The sequence below is a fragment of the Hypanus sabinus genome, chromosome 1 (genome assembly GCF_030144855.1).
Source record: "Hypanus sabinus isolate sHypSab1 chromosome 1, sHypSab1.hap1, whole genome shotgun sequence".
In the NCBI taxonomy this organism is placed as follows: Eukaryota; Metazoa; Chordata; class Chondrichthyes; order Myliobatiformes; family Dasyatidae; genus Hypanus; species Hypanus sabinus.
This window is the reverse complement of record NC_082706.1, coordinates 35,558,203-35,570,564: the sequence shown is the minus strand read 5'-3', so window position 1 is coordinate 35,570,564 and position 12,362 is coordinate 35,558,203. Positions and strand designations below refer to the sequence as shown.

The 12,362-nt window shown below is 43.5% G+C and overlaps 1 non-coding gene across 1 annotated transcript; it reads left to right on the top strand.

Annotated features, from left to right (window-relative positions):
* The first annotated feature begins 10,930 nt into the window (after positions 1-10,930).
* Positions 10,931-11,032, top strand: LOC132402581 (small nucleolar RNA U13). Its single transcript, XR_009514966.1, has one exon. It is a non-coding gene; the product is annotated as a small nucleolar RNA U13 (small nucleolar RNA).
* Positions 11,033-12,362: the final 1,330 nt, after the last annotated feature.

Below are 12,362 nucleotides of genomic sequence, written 5' to 3'. Positions count from 1 at the left end.
AGTGTACCTTAACGCTGTGAGTATATTTGGGAATGGGGTTACAAAGTGCATCCTTACTTGTGTCCAGTATCCACATTCCCTGTAAAGGTATGTATGTATGTATTTATTTATTTTCTTTTTTTTAATTTTTATTTTTATTGAAGGAATGACACAATACAGAATACATACTGCATTACATTTTCCTCCATTTTGCTTTTGTATCTTACCCCTAAACAAACCTCCCCTCACCCTCCCTCCCCAAACATATCATGGCAGCTAATGTATTTACAATACAACACTTCACAAATACAAGTATGGACAATTCACAGCCATATCCCCACACTACTTCAAGACGAAGGCCCACAACATGTCAGATGATCCAGAATACACTTATATTACAATTCATCAGCCACTCTGTGAGGTAAAACAGATGCGTGTTAAAACTGAGGCAACTTCCCAAGTGCAATCAGATGCCCTGAACTAAGAGGTAATTCCTTTAGACTCCCAAAATATGACAAGAAAGGTCCCCATTTCGAATAGAACTTTTTCACAGACCCCCTCAAAATGAATTTAATCTTTTCTAGTTTCAGAAAAAACATTACATCCTCTAACCAAGCAGCAGCAGATGGGGGAGTGGCAGATTTCCAGACCAGCAAGATTCTCCTACTGGCCAAAAGCGATGTAAATGCAACGATATCCAACTGGCTTGCATTTAAACCCAAAGCATCATCTGCCACACCAAATACAGCTATAAGCGAGCAAGGTCTCAGTGTCACCACCAAAACCTCACTGATAATTTTAAAAACCAGTGCCCAATAGCCATCAAGCCAAGGGCAAGACCAAAATGCATGCACTAAACCAGCCGGAGAGAAGGAACACCTGTCACAGCCAGCATCTGTCCCGGGATATATGTCAGCAAGACAGGCTTTACTTAAATGTATCCTGTGTAAAACTTTAAATTGTATGAGCCCCAGTCTAGCACATGATGATGAGGAATGAACCCTATTCAATGCTTTTGCCCAATATTCCTCAGCCAGATTCAATCTCCCAAAGTCTTAGTTTTGTTTAGGTCTTGAACTCCCAAAGACATCAGCTGAGAGTATTGTACAGAGATCTGCCCTTTATTATTAAAGCTAAGAGTGAGTTTTTCCCACAACATAGCAGGTGGTAGATCAGGAAAAGAGGGAAATTTTTCCTTGACAAAGTGGCGAATCTGCAGATATTTTAAAAAATGATTATGTGGAAGGCCATATTTACTGCACAGGTTATCAGAACTATCAAATATATTACCAGTGTACAAATCCTTAATGTGCAGAAGACCATTCAAACCCCAATGTCTAAAAACTGAATCGAGTGTGCAGGGAAGAAATAGATGGTTTCTATGAATGGGACCCAAAACTGAAGCTGATGTAAACTTATAATGGCAGCAAAATTATTTAAAAATTTTGAGGGTGCAGAGCATGACCGGATTAGATGTGAATTGAGAGGATTTCACTGGCAAGGAAGAATACACGAAAGCTGGGAGAGACGAGGAGTGGCAAGACCGTGTCTCAAGCAGGCACCAGTTTATATCTGGCCGGTGAAGACAAAATAATACCTTTTGAATGTTCGATGCCCAGTAACAATGAATAAAGCTAGGAAGCCCATTCCACCTACGTCACAACCTCTTTGGAGAATGCGCTTATTAACCCTTGGGACCTTATTTTCCCAAATAAAGGAGGTGATAGCTTGGTCGACTGATTTGAAAAATAACTTGGGTAAGAAAACTGGCAAGCACTGGAACAAGTAAAGAAATCTGGGAAGTATAGTCATTTTCACCCATTGAATTCTCCCAGCTATAGTAAGGGGTACACTGCGCCATCTCTCAAAATCAACCTTCACTTGGCTAACCTGAGGCCTGTGGTTAGCTTCAAACAGAGATGTAAAAGAGCGAGTAACGTGTATTCCTAGATATACAAAGCCATTTTGAGATAAAGGAAAAGGCAAAGATTCCTGTTGGATCTGTAGGGCCAAGCTATTAATGGGAAAGCATTTGCTTTTCTGAAGGTTCAGTTTATAGTCAGAGAAGGCTCCAAATTGACCTAATAATGATATGATAGCAGGACTGCTCCCTACAGGGTCACTAACATAAAGTAAGAGGTCGTTAGCATATAGGGATACACGGTGTTCCGTGTCCCTCTCCTAACACCTTGAAATAATGTAGTTGACTTCAGTGCAATAGAAAGAGGCTCAATTGCAATTGCAAAAAGAAGAGGGGACAATGGGCAGCCTTGGCGAGTGCCATGCGTTAATGAGAAATAGTCAGATCGAAAATAATTAGTCTGTATACACGCTAAAGGCGAGTGATATAATAGCTTAACCCAGGCTACAAATATTCTGCCGAATCCAAACTTCTCCCAAACACTGAACAAGTATTCCCACTCCACTCTATCAAACGCCTTCTCCGCGTCCAAGGAGGTAACAACCTCCGGACTCGGAGAATCACTGGGTGAATGAACCACATCAGTCAGTCGACGGATATTAAAAAAAAATGACGATTTTTAATAAAACCTGTTTGATCATCTGAGATTATCTTGGGAAGGGGCGTTCTAAACGGCACGCAAGCACTTCAGCCAATATTTTTACATCCACATTCAAAAGTGAGATGGGGCGATACGATCCACATTGAGTCGGGTCCTCGTCCTTTTTAAGGAAAAGTGAAATAGATGCCTATGAAAGAGTAGGGGGTAAGGAACAATGCTCCAAAGATTCCTGAAACACTTCCAGAAGACCAGCATGAACTTAAATTTCTTATAAAATTCTATCAGATAACCATCAGAACCTGGGGATTTACCACTCTGCATAGCCATAATGGCATTATTAAGCTCTTCCTGCCCAAGAGCCCGATCTAAATTCTCCACCTCCTCTGGTTCAAGAGTTGGTATTCCTGTAAAGGTATTTATATCGGAAAGTGCTTTGGAGTATTTTGAAAGCAAAGTGAAAGAGTCAGTGTCTTTCATTAATATCAAAGCTACCAGAATACCAAGGATAGCTTCAACATTGTAATAGGACCTAGGAGCAGAAGTAGACTGTTCGGCCCATTGAACCTGCTCTATCACTCCATCACAGCTGCAGTAGGCAGAACAATCTGCAATGGAGGGGGAGAATGTTGCCCAAGTTTCCTGTGTTTTGGATGTGGACTTGGACCGTGCATTTTTTTTTCAGTCTTATTTTTTTTTGGTATTCTGTGTTGTTGGCCCGATCTTTCTTGATTTATTTTTTTGTGTACAGGGAGGAGGCATTTGGGGGCTGATGGTCGTGCTGCCTTTCTTTTCTCTCCTGGTTTTGTGGCTGTCTGGAGAGCAAGAATTTCAGAGTTGTATACTTTGATAATAAATTAACCTTTGAACCTTTGAACAAGATTATGGTCAGGCAATTTTATAGTTGTTTATTCTTCTTCAGGATCTGGGTATCAACAGCTTGGCCACTGTTTACTCTGCAACCCCTTCCCCTTCTCCCATTGACGCTATGGTGGTCACGGACCAGCTTTGAGCCACTGCTGAATGCCAAGTGCGAAGGGACAACCACAGTGCTGTTGGGTGGGGGGGGGGGTGAGCATTTACACCCAAAAAGCAGTGAGTATGTTGCCAAGTCAGGACAGTGTGCAGCTTGGAGAGAAACCTGCAAGAGCTGGTGTCCCCGCATTTTTACTGCCTTTGTTCTTGGAGACGGAGGTGGTGGGTTTAGGGGCAACTATTGGAGTAGCCTAGCCAAGCAACTGGTACATTCTGTAAACGGTACAGGTTGCGTCAATGGCACGCAGTGTCTACAGTGAATGATGCCAGCGATGGATGCGGTAGTCATTAAGTGAGCTTCTCTGTCCAGGGTAAAGTCAAGCTTGTCGAAAGTTGGAGGCGTCGGTGAGTAGACAGAAATACTGACTTGTACTTTGGAGACTTGTGGCTGTCAGAAGCTGGTGGAAAGGCTTGGGCTTCTGAAGGTGTGTTGCTCACCTCAAGATTCTCTGCTTCTGATCTGCTCTTGTGTTTGGTTAGACGTGTCCAGTGGAGTTTCTTAACAGGTGACCACCCAGGATGTTGTAGTGAGGGATTACATGATGGTAAAGGCACTGGGTGTCAAGGATAAGTGGTCAGACTCTCTCTCTTTGGAGATGGAGAGTGTCTGGCACAAATACCTAGACCTTGCCACTTGCAGCTGGTGTGCAGAGTTGAGACTGGAATCGAGCAGGGTGCAGTCATGAGCTAACAGCCCCATTTCTGAGCTTACAGCAGAAAGGTCTTTATGAAGCAGGTGAAAATAGTTGGGCCGAGGATCTTCCCTGGAGGACTTCTGCAGCAATATCCTGAGAGAGCGATAACTGACCTCCAGCAGTCATAACCGTTCTTTATGTGAGATATAACTCCGCCATTTGGGGTGTCTTTCCTTTGACACCCATTGACTTCCAGTTTTACCAACACTCCTTCCATAATTTAAATGGGATCATTCTGCAGTTCAGTTCTTTGGTCTGTATTTCAAAGTTCAACGTTCAAAGTAAATTCAGAATCAAAGTACGTATTTCACCATATGCAAACTTCAGACTCGCTTTCTTGCAGGCATTTGCAGGGAAAAAAGAAAACAATAGATTTTCATGAAAAACTATACGTACACCGGTTAAAAATGACCAAACAACCAATGTGCAAATAAAAATCTGAAAATTAAAAAAAATAATACTGGAAGTTGTAAAGAGTCCGTGAAAGTGAGTCTGTAGGTCGTGGAGTCAGCTCAGAGTAGTGGTAGTAGAAGTTATCCACTCTGGTTCCGGAGCCTAATGGTTGTAGGGTAATAACTGTTCCTGAACCTATGTGACACAGGGCTCCTGTACGTCCTTCCCATTGGTAGCCGTGAGAAGAGGGCATGGCCTGGATGGTGAGGGTCTTTAATGCTACTTTCTTGTGGCAGTGTTCTATGTGAATTACTCAATGATGGGCAAGTTCTTGTCTGTGATGAATAAACTGTATCTACCGCTTTCTGTAGTCTTCTTTCCATTCCTGGGCATTGACATTTCCATACCAGGCTGTGATGCAACCAGTTAGGATACTCTCCACGGTGCAGCTATAGAAGTTTCTCTAAGTTTTTGGTGACATGCCAAATCTATGCAAATTTCTAACAAGTTAGAGGCGCTGTCATGCCATCTTTGTGGTGACACTTACATGCTGGTCCCAAAACAGGTGCTCTGGTATGTTAACATCAAGGAATTTAAAGCTTCCAAGACTGTAAAAAAGATCTGGAGCTTTGTGCTCCTGGCAAAACCCAAACCGGCCATGGGTAAGAGATTGTTGGAGAATATTCGATACCACTGTTGAAGGCATTTAGATATGTTTAACTGATGGTTGTGAACCTTCTGAATGGGTGGTAATTAGCCATACTGGCCGTGTCCTTCTCTATGTAAATAGGCCATACCTGGGCAATTTTCCACATTGTGTAGATGCTAGTGTTGTAACTACTGGAACTGCCTGTCCGGATGTGCAGCTAGTTCTGGAGCCCAGGTCTTTTCTGCTATGGATGAGATGCCACCATGTCCTGTAGCCTTTGTGTATCCAGTGCTCTCAGCCAATTCTGGAAACCATGTGGAGTGAATCAAGTTCACTAAAGACTAGCTTCAGAGGTGATGAAGATCTCAGGAGGAAGCCAAGGTGGGTCGCCCATTTGTCAGAACATGACAGTAAGTGCTTCAGGGTCGACATTACAATTCCTGTGCTGTACTGTTTATTGTCTACCTCCTCCTGTTACTGCATGCAATACAAACATAGAGTCTTGATATGATCTGTTGGTTTTGAGATCATTCAACACTGTCAATTGCATGTTCTTTTATCTGGTTCTTAGCTTGCATGGAGTCCCGTGTTGCAGCTCCGCTCGGCCACATCTCATTGTTTTTCCACGTGTGCCCATTTCTGGTCTTGCCATGACCTTCTGTGACCCTCAATGAACCAAGGATGACTGTTTGGGAGAGTGAGTACACTTTTTCACGCTTCCTGCTGGCCCACAGCACCTTACAGGTTTTGAGATGATCACACATAGATAGCTGTACACCACCATGGAGGGTGTGAGGATTGAACTGAGTTTTCATGGGAACCACTTCTACCAATGTTATCTTTGACAGAACTTAGAACGGTAGAGAACAGGAAGAGTTTAAATACCAATTTAAACTGGACAGCTACCTGCCCATACTCGACATCCCTCAATTCCCTGCATGCCTGTTTGACAGCCTCTAAAATGTACCTGATGCCACCAGTTCACCTAGCAGTGTGTCCCAGGTACTTAAACTTAAATCTTGATGTGCACATCTCCTTTAAACTTGCCCCCCTCTCATCATAAAGTGATCCCTCCTAGTTTTTGACAAAACCAGCCTGGGAAAAAGACTCCGCCTATTTCTCTAATAGAGTCATAGAGAAGTAAAACACAGAAACAGGCCCTTCAGCCCATCAAGTACATGCTGGACCATTTAAACTGTACATTCCCATCGACCATAGCCCTCCACACCCCTACCACCCGTGTACCTATCGAAACCTTTCTTGAAAATTGACATCAAACTCGCATGCACCACTTGTGCTGGCAGCTCACTTCACACTCTCACAACCCTCTGAGTGAAGGAGTTTCCCCTCATATTCTCCTTAAACTTTTCACCTTTCACCCTTAACCCATGAGTTGTAGTCCCGCCCAACCTCAGTGTAAAAAAGCTTGCTTACATTTACCCTGTCAATACCCCTCATAATTATGTATACCTCTTTCAAATCTCCTCTCAATCTTCTACATTCCAAGGAATAAAACCCTAACCTATTCAATCTTTCCTTATAACACAGGTCCTCTACATCCAGATCCAGCGACATTCTTGTAAATTATCTCTGTACTCTTTCAACCTTGTTTGCATATATGTCTTTGAGATATAAGACCATAAGATTTAGGAGCAGAATTGGGCCATATGGCCCATTGAGTCTGCTCCGCCATTTCATTATGGCCTACCATTTTCACTCTCAGTCCCAATGTCTTACCTTCCTTCGTTCGGTATTCCTTCATGCTCTGACCATGAGCAAGAATCTATCAACCTCTGTCTTAAATATACCCAATGACTTGGCCTTCACAGCAACGAATTCCACAGATTCCCCACCCTCTGGCTAAAGAAATTCCTCATCTCTGTTCTAAAAGAAAGCCCCTCTATTCTGACACTGTGTCCTCTGGTCTTAGACTCTCCCACCATAGGAAACATCATCTCCACATCTTCTCTATCAAGGCAACATTTGATCAGTTTCAATGAGGTCACTCCTCATTCTCCTGAGTTCCAGGGAGTAGAGGCCCAGAGCCATCAAGAGCTCTTCATATGACAAGCCTTTCAATGCCAAAATAATTTTTGTGAAACCGCTTTGAACTCTTTCCAATGTCAGCACATCCTTCCTTAGAAAAGGGGCCTAAAACTGTTCACAATACTCCAAGTGAGGCCTCACTAATGCTTTATAGAGTTTCAACATTACATCCTTGCTTTTATATTCTAGTCCCCTTGAAACGAATGCTAACATTGCATTTGCCTTCCTCAACACCAACTCAACCTGAAACAAGGTTCCTGTACAAGGACTGCCAAGTCCCTTTGCTCCTCAGATTTTTGAATTTTCTCTCCACTTAGAAAATAGTTTACCTTCTATTTCTTCTACTGAAGTGCATGACCATACACTTCCTAACATCCGACACTTCTTTGCCCATTTCCCTAATCTAAATCCTTTTGTAGCCTCTCTGCTTCCTTAAAACTACCTGCCCTTCCGCCTATCTTTGTATCTTGCGCAAACTTGGCCACAAAGCCATCAATTCCATCAACCAAGTCATTGACATATAATGTAAAAAGAAGCGGTCCCAACACAGACCCCTGTGGAACACCACCAGTCACCGGCCGCCAACCAGCAAATGCTCCTTTTATTCCCACTCTTTGCCTCTTGCCACTACTTAACCATGCTAGTATCTTTCCTGTAATACCATGGGCTCTTAACTTGTTAAGCAGCCTCATGTGTGGCATATTGTCAAAGGTCTTCTGAAAATCCAAACACAAAACTTCCACCAATTTTCCCTTGTCTATCCTGCTTGTCAAGGTGACTTATCCATCTTCAGACCTTTCAGTTTCCCAAGAACCTTCTCTCTAGTAATGCTAACTTCACACACTTCATGACCTCTGACACCTGGAACTTCCAGTGTACTGCTAGTGTTTTCCACAGTGAAGATGGATACAAAACACTTATTCAGTTCGTCTGCCATTTCCTTGCCCCCATTACTACCTCTCCAGCATAATTTTCTAGTAGTCCAATATCCACTCTTGCACTTTATTAATCTGAAGAAACTTTTGATATCTTCTTTAACACATTCATATTCCATCTGTTCCTTCTTTATGACTTTTTGTTGCCTTCTGTTGGTTTTTAAAAGCTTCCCAGTCCTCTGACTTTCCACTAATCTTTGCTCTTTTATATGCTCTCTTTGGCTTTTATGTTGGCTTTGACTTCTCTTGTTAGTCACGGTTGTGTCATCTTTCCTTTAGAATACTTCTTCCTCTTTGGTTTGTATATATCGTGTGCCATCTGAATTGCTTCTTGAAATTCCAGCCATTGCTGCTCTGCCATCACCCCTGCCAGTGTTCTTTTCCAATCAATTTTGGCCAGCTTCTCTTTGGTAGCTCTGTAATTCCCTTTACTCTACTGAAATACATCTGACTTTAGCTTCTCCCTGTCAAATTGTAGGATAAGTTCTATTATATTATGATCACATGTCCCTAAGAGTTTCTTGACCTTAAGCTCTCCATCAATTTTGGTTCATTGCACAATACCCAATCTAGAATAGCTGATCCCATAGTGGGTTCAACCACGAACTTCCCTAAAAAGCCATTTCACAGGCTTTCTAGAAATTCCCCGCTCTTGATATCCAGTCCCAACCCGATTGTCCCAATTGACCTGCATATAGAGATATGGGAAGAACACAGACCACCAGCGGGAACGACATTGTTACAGGGGACTGGACAAACTCCACACTGCTGCTGAGTAATTTCAGCATCTCTTCTTTTTAACTTTTAGAATGTACCACTAGCTGAAAGCCAATATTCTCACCTACTCATGACCATTCTCACCATGGTCTGTCAAACCCTCTTCAAACCCAGAGCTGGTGTAATGCTCCCAATCTGTTCAAATTTGGTGGCCAAAGGCCTCTAAATCCCCCTTATACAAGATGATCTTTTCACCTTCTTCGTTATACTTTTAATGGCAGTTGGTGCAGTACTGCCACCAACTGGACTGGAGTGTGGTGTACAGAATTGGGAAATAAAAGCCGTACTACTTCCTTTTCAAGTCAAGTCACTTTTATTGTCATTTCGACCATAATTGCTGGTACAGTACATAGTAAAAATGAGACAACGTTTTTCAGGACCATGGTGTTACATGACACAGTACAAAAACTAGACTGAACTATGTAAAAAACAACACAGTGAAAAAAAATTACACTAGACTACAGACCTACCCAGGACTACATAAAGTGCACAAAACAGTGCAGGCATTACAATAAATAATAAACAAGACAATAGGGCAGTAAGGTGTCAGTTCAGGCTCTGGGTATTGAGGAGTCTGATAGCTTGGGGGAAGAAACTGTTATATAGTCTGGTCGTGAAAGCCCGAATGCTTCGGAGCCTTTCTCCAGACGGCAGGAGGGAGAAGAGTTTGTATGAGGGGTGTGTGAGGTCCTTCATAATGCTGTTTCCTTTGCGGAAGCAGCGTGTGGTGTAAATGTCCGTAATGGCGGGAAGAGAGACCCCAATGACCCCAATATCTGCTGCAGGTTCAAATGAAAGCCAAATTACCTCAAAAATCCATATAGATTGTAAGTACTGAAAGACAATACCATGAATTAAATCTAAGCAACTCCCATAACTTAATGAAGTTTTTAAATTAAAACTATCAACCCCCAAAAATTGTAATGAGATTATATTCATTCACACTGTATTCACACAAAATCTACATGACCCAGAACATTTTCCAACAAGGTAAGAGGAATAATTAAGCCCAATTCTGTCGCGTCAATATAATTCCTTCCCTTCTTGTTTTACCCCCTTCTTTTATAAACCCAGTGTATTCTGTAAAGGTGCCTATTATCCCACAACTCTTGCCATAACCTCTAAATTCTTAACCCTTTAGCTTCTGATTTGCTAAGTGCAAGGTCTATGTCCACTGTTGAACTTTGAACAGCTTTTTTTTAACCCGCTCCCCTCAACACCTGTGTGCAGGAACCCACAAGAAGAGACACGTAAACCCAACACTTTGAATATGAAATAATGTCTGATCAGCTTGCAGCAGGAAATCTGACCGACAGCTAGCATGACCTGGTTTAAGACTCATCAAAATTGAAAAGGAATCTGAACAAATTACAACTTTGCAAGGACAAATTTTCCCCCACCCACTGTAAGCCCAAAGTGATTGATGGCAGCCAGTTCCGACGTAAGGTTAGCGAGACATTGTTACCCGTAGTTCAGGCACACGCCAACATTCCCAGTTAGATTATCTTTTCATCCATCTGTAAAAATGGTTAACGTATCATAATAAAATTTCCTTAGTATACTGATGGACCAACAGACGCCAATTAACCTTGTCTGATTACAGGCGCTATGTAAATGCCGCTGCCGTTTTTTTGAATTGCCGGGCATCTGTACGTACTCCTCCGTAAGACGCTTGTCATTGGACCACACGATATTGCGCTTGCCTTATTTGCATACTTGTAAACTGACCTTCCTTTAGCCGATTAGAAAGAACAGAAATAGCCAGACCAGCGCACGCACTGCCCATAAAAAAATTAACAGTTTGCGAAAATGCACGTCCTCGTGGTTGAAACTGTTAGGGTCACCTCAACCGTAAACGGGTTCTTTTTCGAACACGTTCCATCTCCGCGGCAGCAATCGCTGATCCTTCTGGTTCAGAAAGATGATGAATGGGGATTTCACGCGCATGCGTGAGATGTGCCTCCCGCTCTACTTGTTACGCGTTGGCACATTACCCTTCTGACTTTACCCCCGTTCCGGAGGGACCTTTCCGGTGCTTGGCACCGCTTCAATTGGTTTATTTCTAAGCAACGTTTGGTGGTTGGTGGTGTTCCTTAAACCTAGGAAACCTGGTGCTGTGCCGAACATGTACTCGATACAGAAATTACCCTGGTCCTTTCTTTTTTCTACATATCCTGCTAGCTGGGGCTTTATCCTCAAGTTTCGCGTGAAGCGGTTGTGTAGGTATCTTTCGTACTGAACTTTGGTATTGTAGTTGCCACTGCTTGCTGTAGGTGGCCCTCGTTTGATTGCAAGGAGGATATTTTTTATGGTCTGATTCAGTTTTTGATGTTCAGTGACACACAAAGAGCGCTGGAGGCCAGACAGCATCTATGGAAATGATAGCTTCCGGCCCTTCGAAACCCTTCCCTAGAAGGAAGCTGGAAGATGCCAGAATAAAGTGGGGAAGGGGCGGGGAGAAGGAGGCTAGCTGGAAGGCAGGTGGGTGGGAAGGGCTGGGGAGGAAGGAATCTAACCGTGGGAGAAAGGGAGGGCAGAGGGAACCCAAGGTGCGAAAAGGTAAGAGGTGGGAAGATATTTTTGAATGGAAACAGTAATCGGTTGGAGGCTACCCAGGTGGAATGCATGATGTTGATCCTCTGCCCTGAGGGTGGCCTCATCGCGGCGCAAAAGGAGGCCTTGGACTGGCACGTCAGAAGGGGAACGGGAATCGGAATTAAAATGATCGACCACTGGGACATTCTTTTCTTACCGATGGTGCTCCACAAAGCGATTCCCTCGATCGACGACGGGTCTCACCACTGTAGAAGAGGCCTCGTTGAGAGCAACAGACAACTCGAGCAGATTTGCAGATGAAGTGTTGCCTCATGCGGATCGGGGCCCCGGGTGGAGGTGAGGGAGGAGTTGAATAGGCTGGGGTAGCTCTTTGGCTGCTTACAGGCATGAGTGCCAGGAGGGAGATTAGTGAGGGGGATGAGCGGTCAAGGAGCAGAACGCATGGGCAGGGTAGGGTAGCTCCATTCTTCCCTTTCTCTGATGCCCTGGACAGGAAAGCTTCATCCTGGGAACTGATGTGGTGAAGAGGAAGGAGCGGAGAGAAGGGAATGGCATTTTTACAGGAGTCGGAGTGGAAAGAGGTATCGTCAAGATAGCTGTGGGAATTAATAGGTTCATAAAAGTCGTCAGTAAACAGTTTGTCTCCAGAGCTGGAGACAGAGAGATCGAGAAAGGTGTCAGAAATGGACCGAGTGAATTTAAGGGCAGGGTGGAGGTTGGAGGAAAATGAACCTGCACCTCAATGTAGCGCAGGAAAGGCGGGAGAGCGGTACTGGAG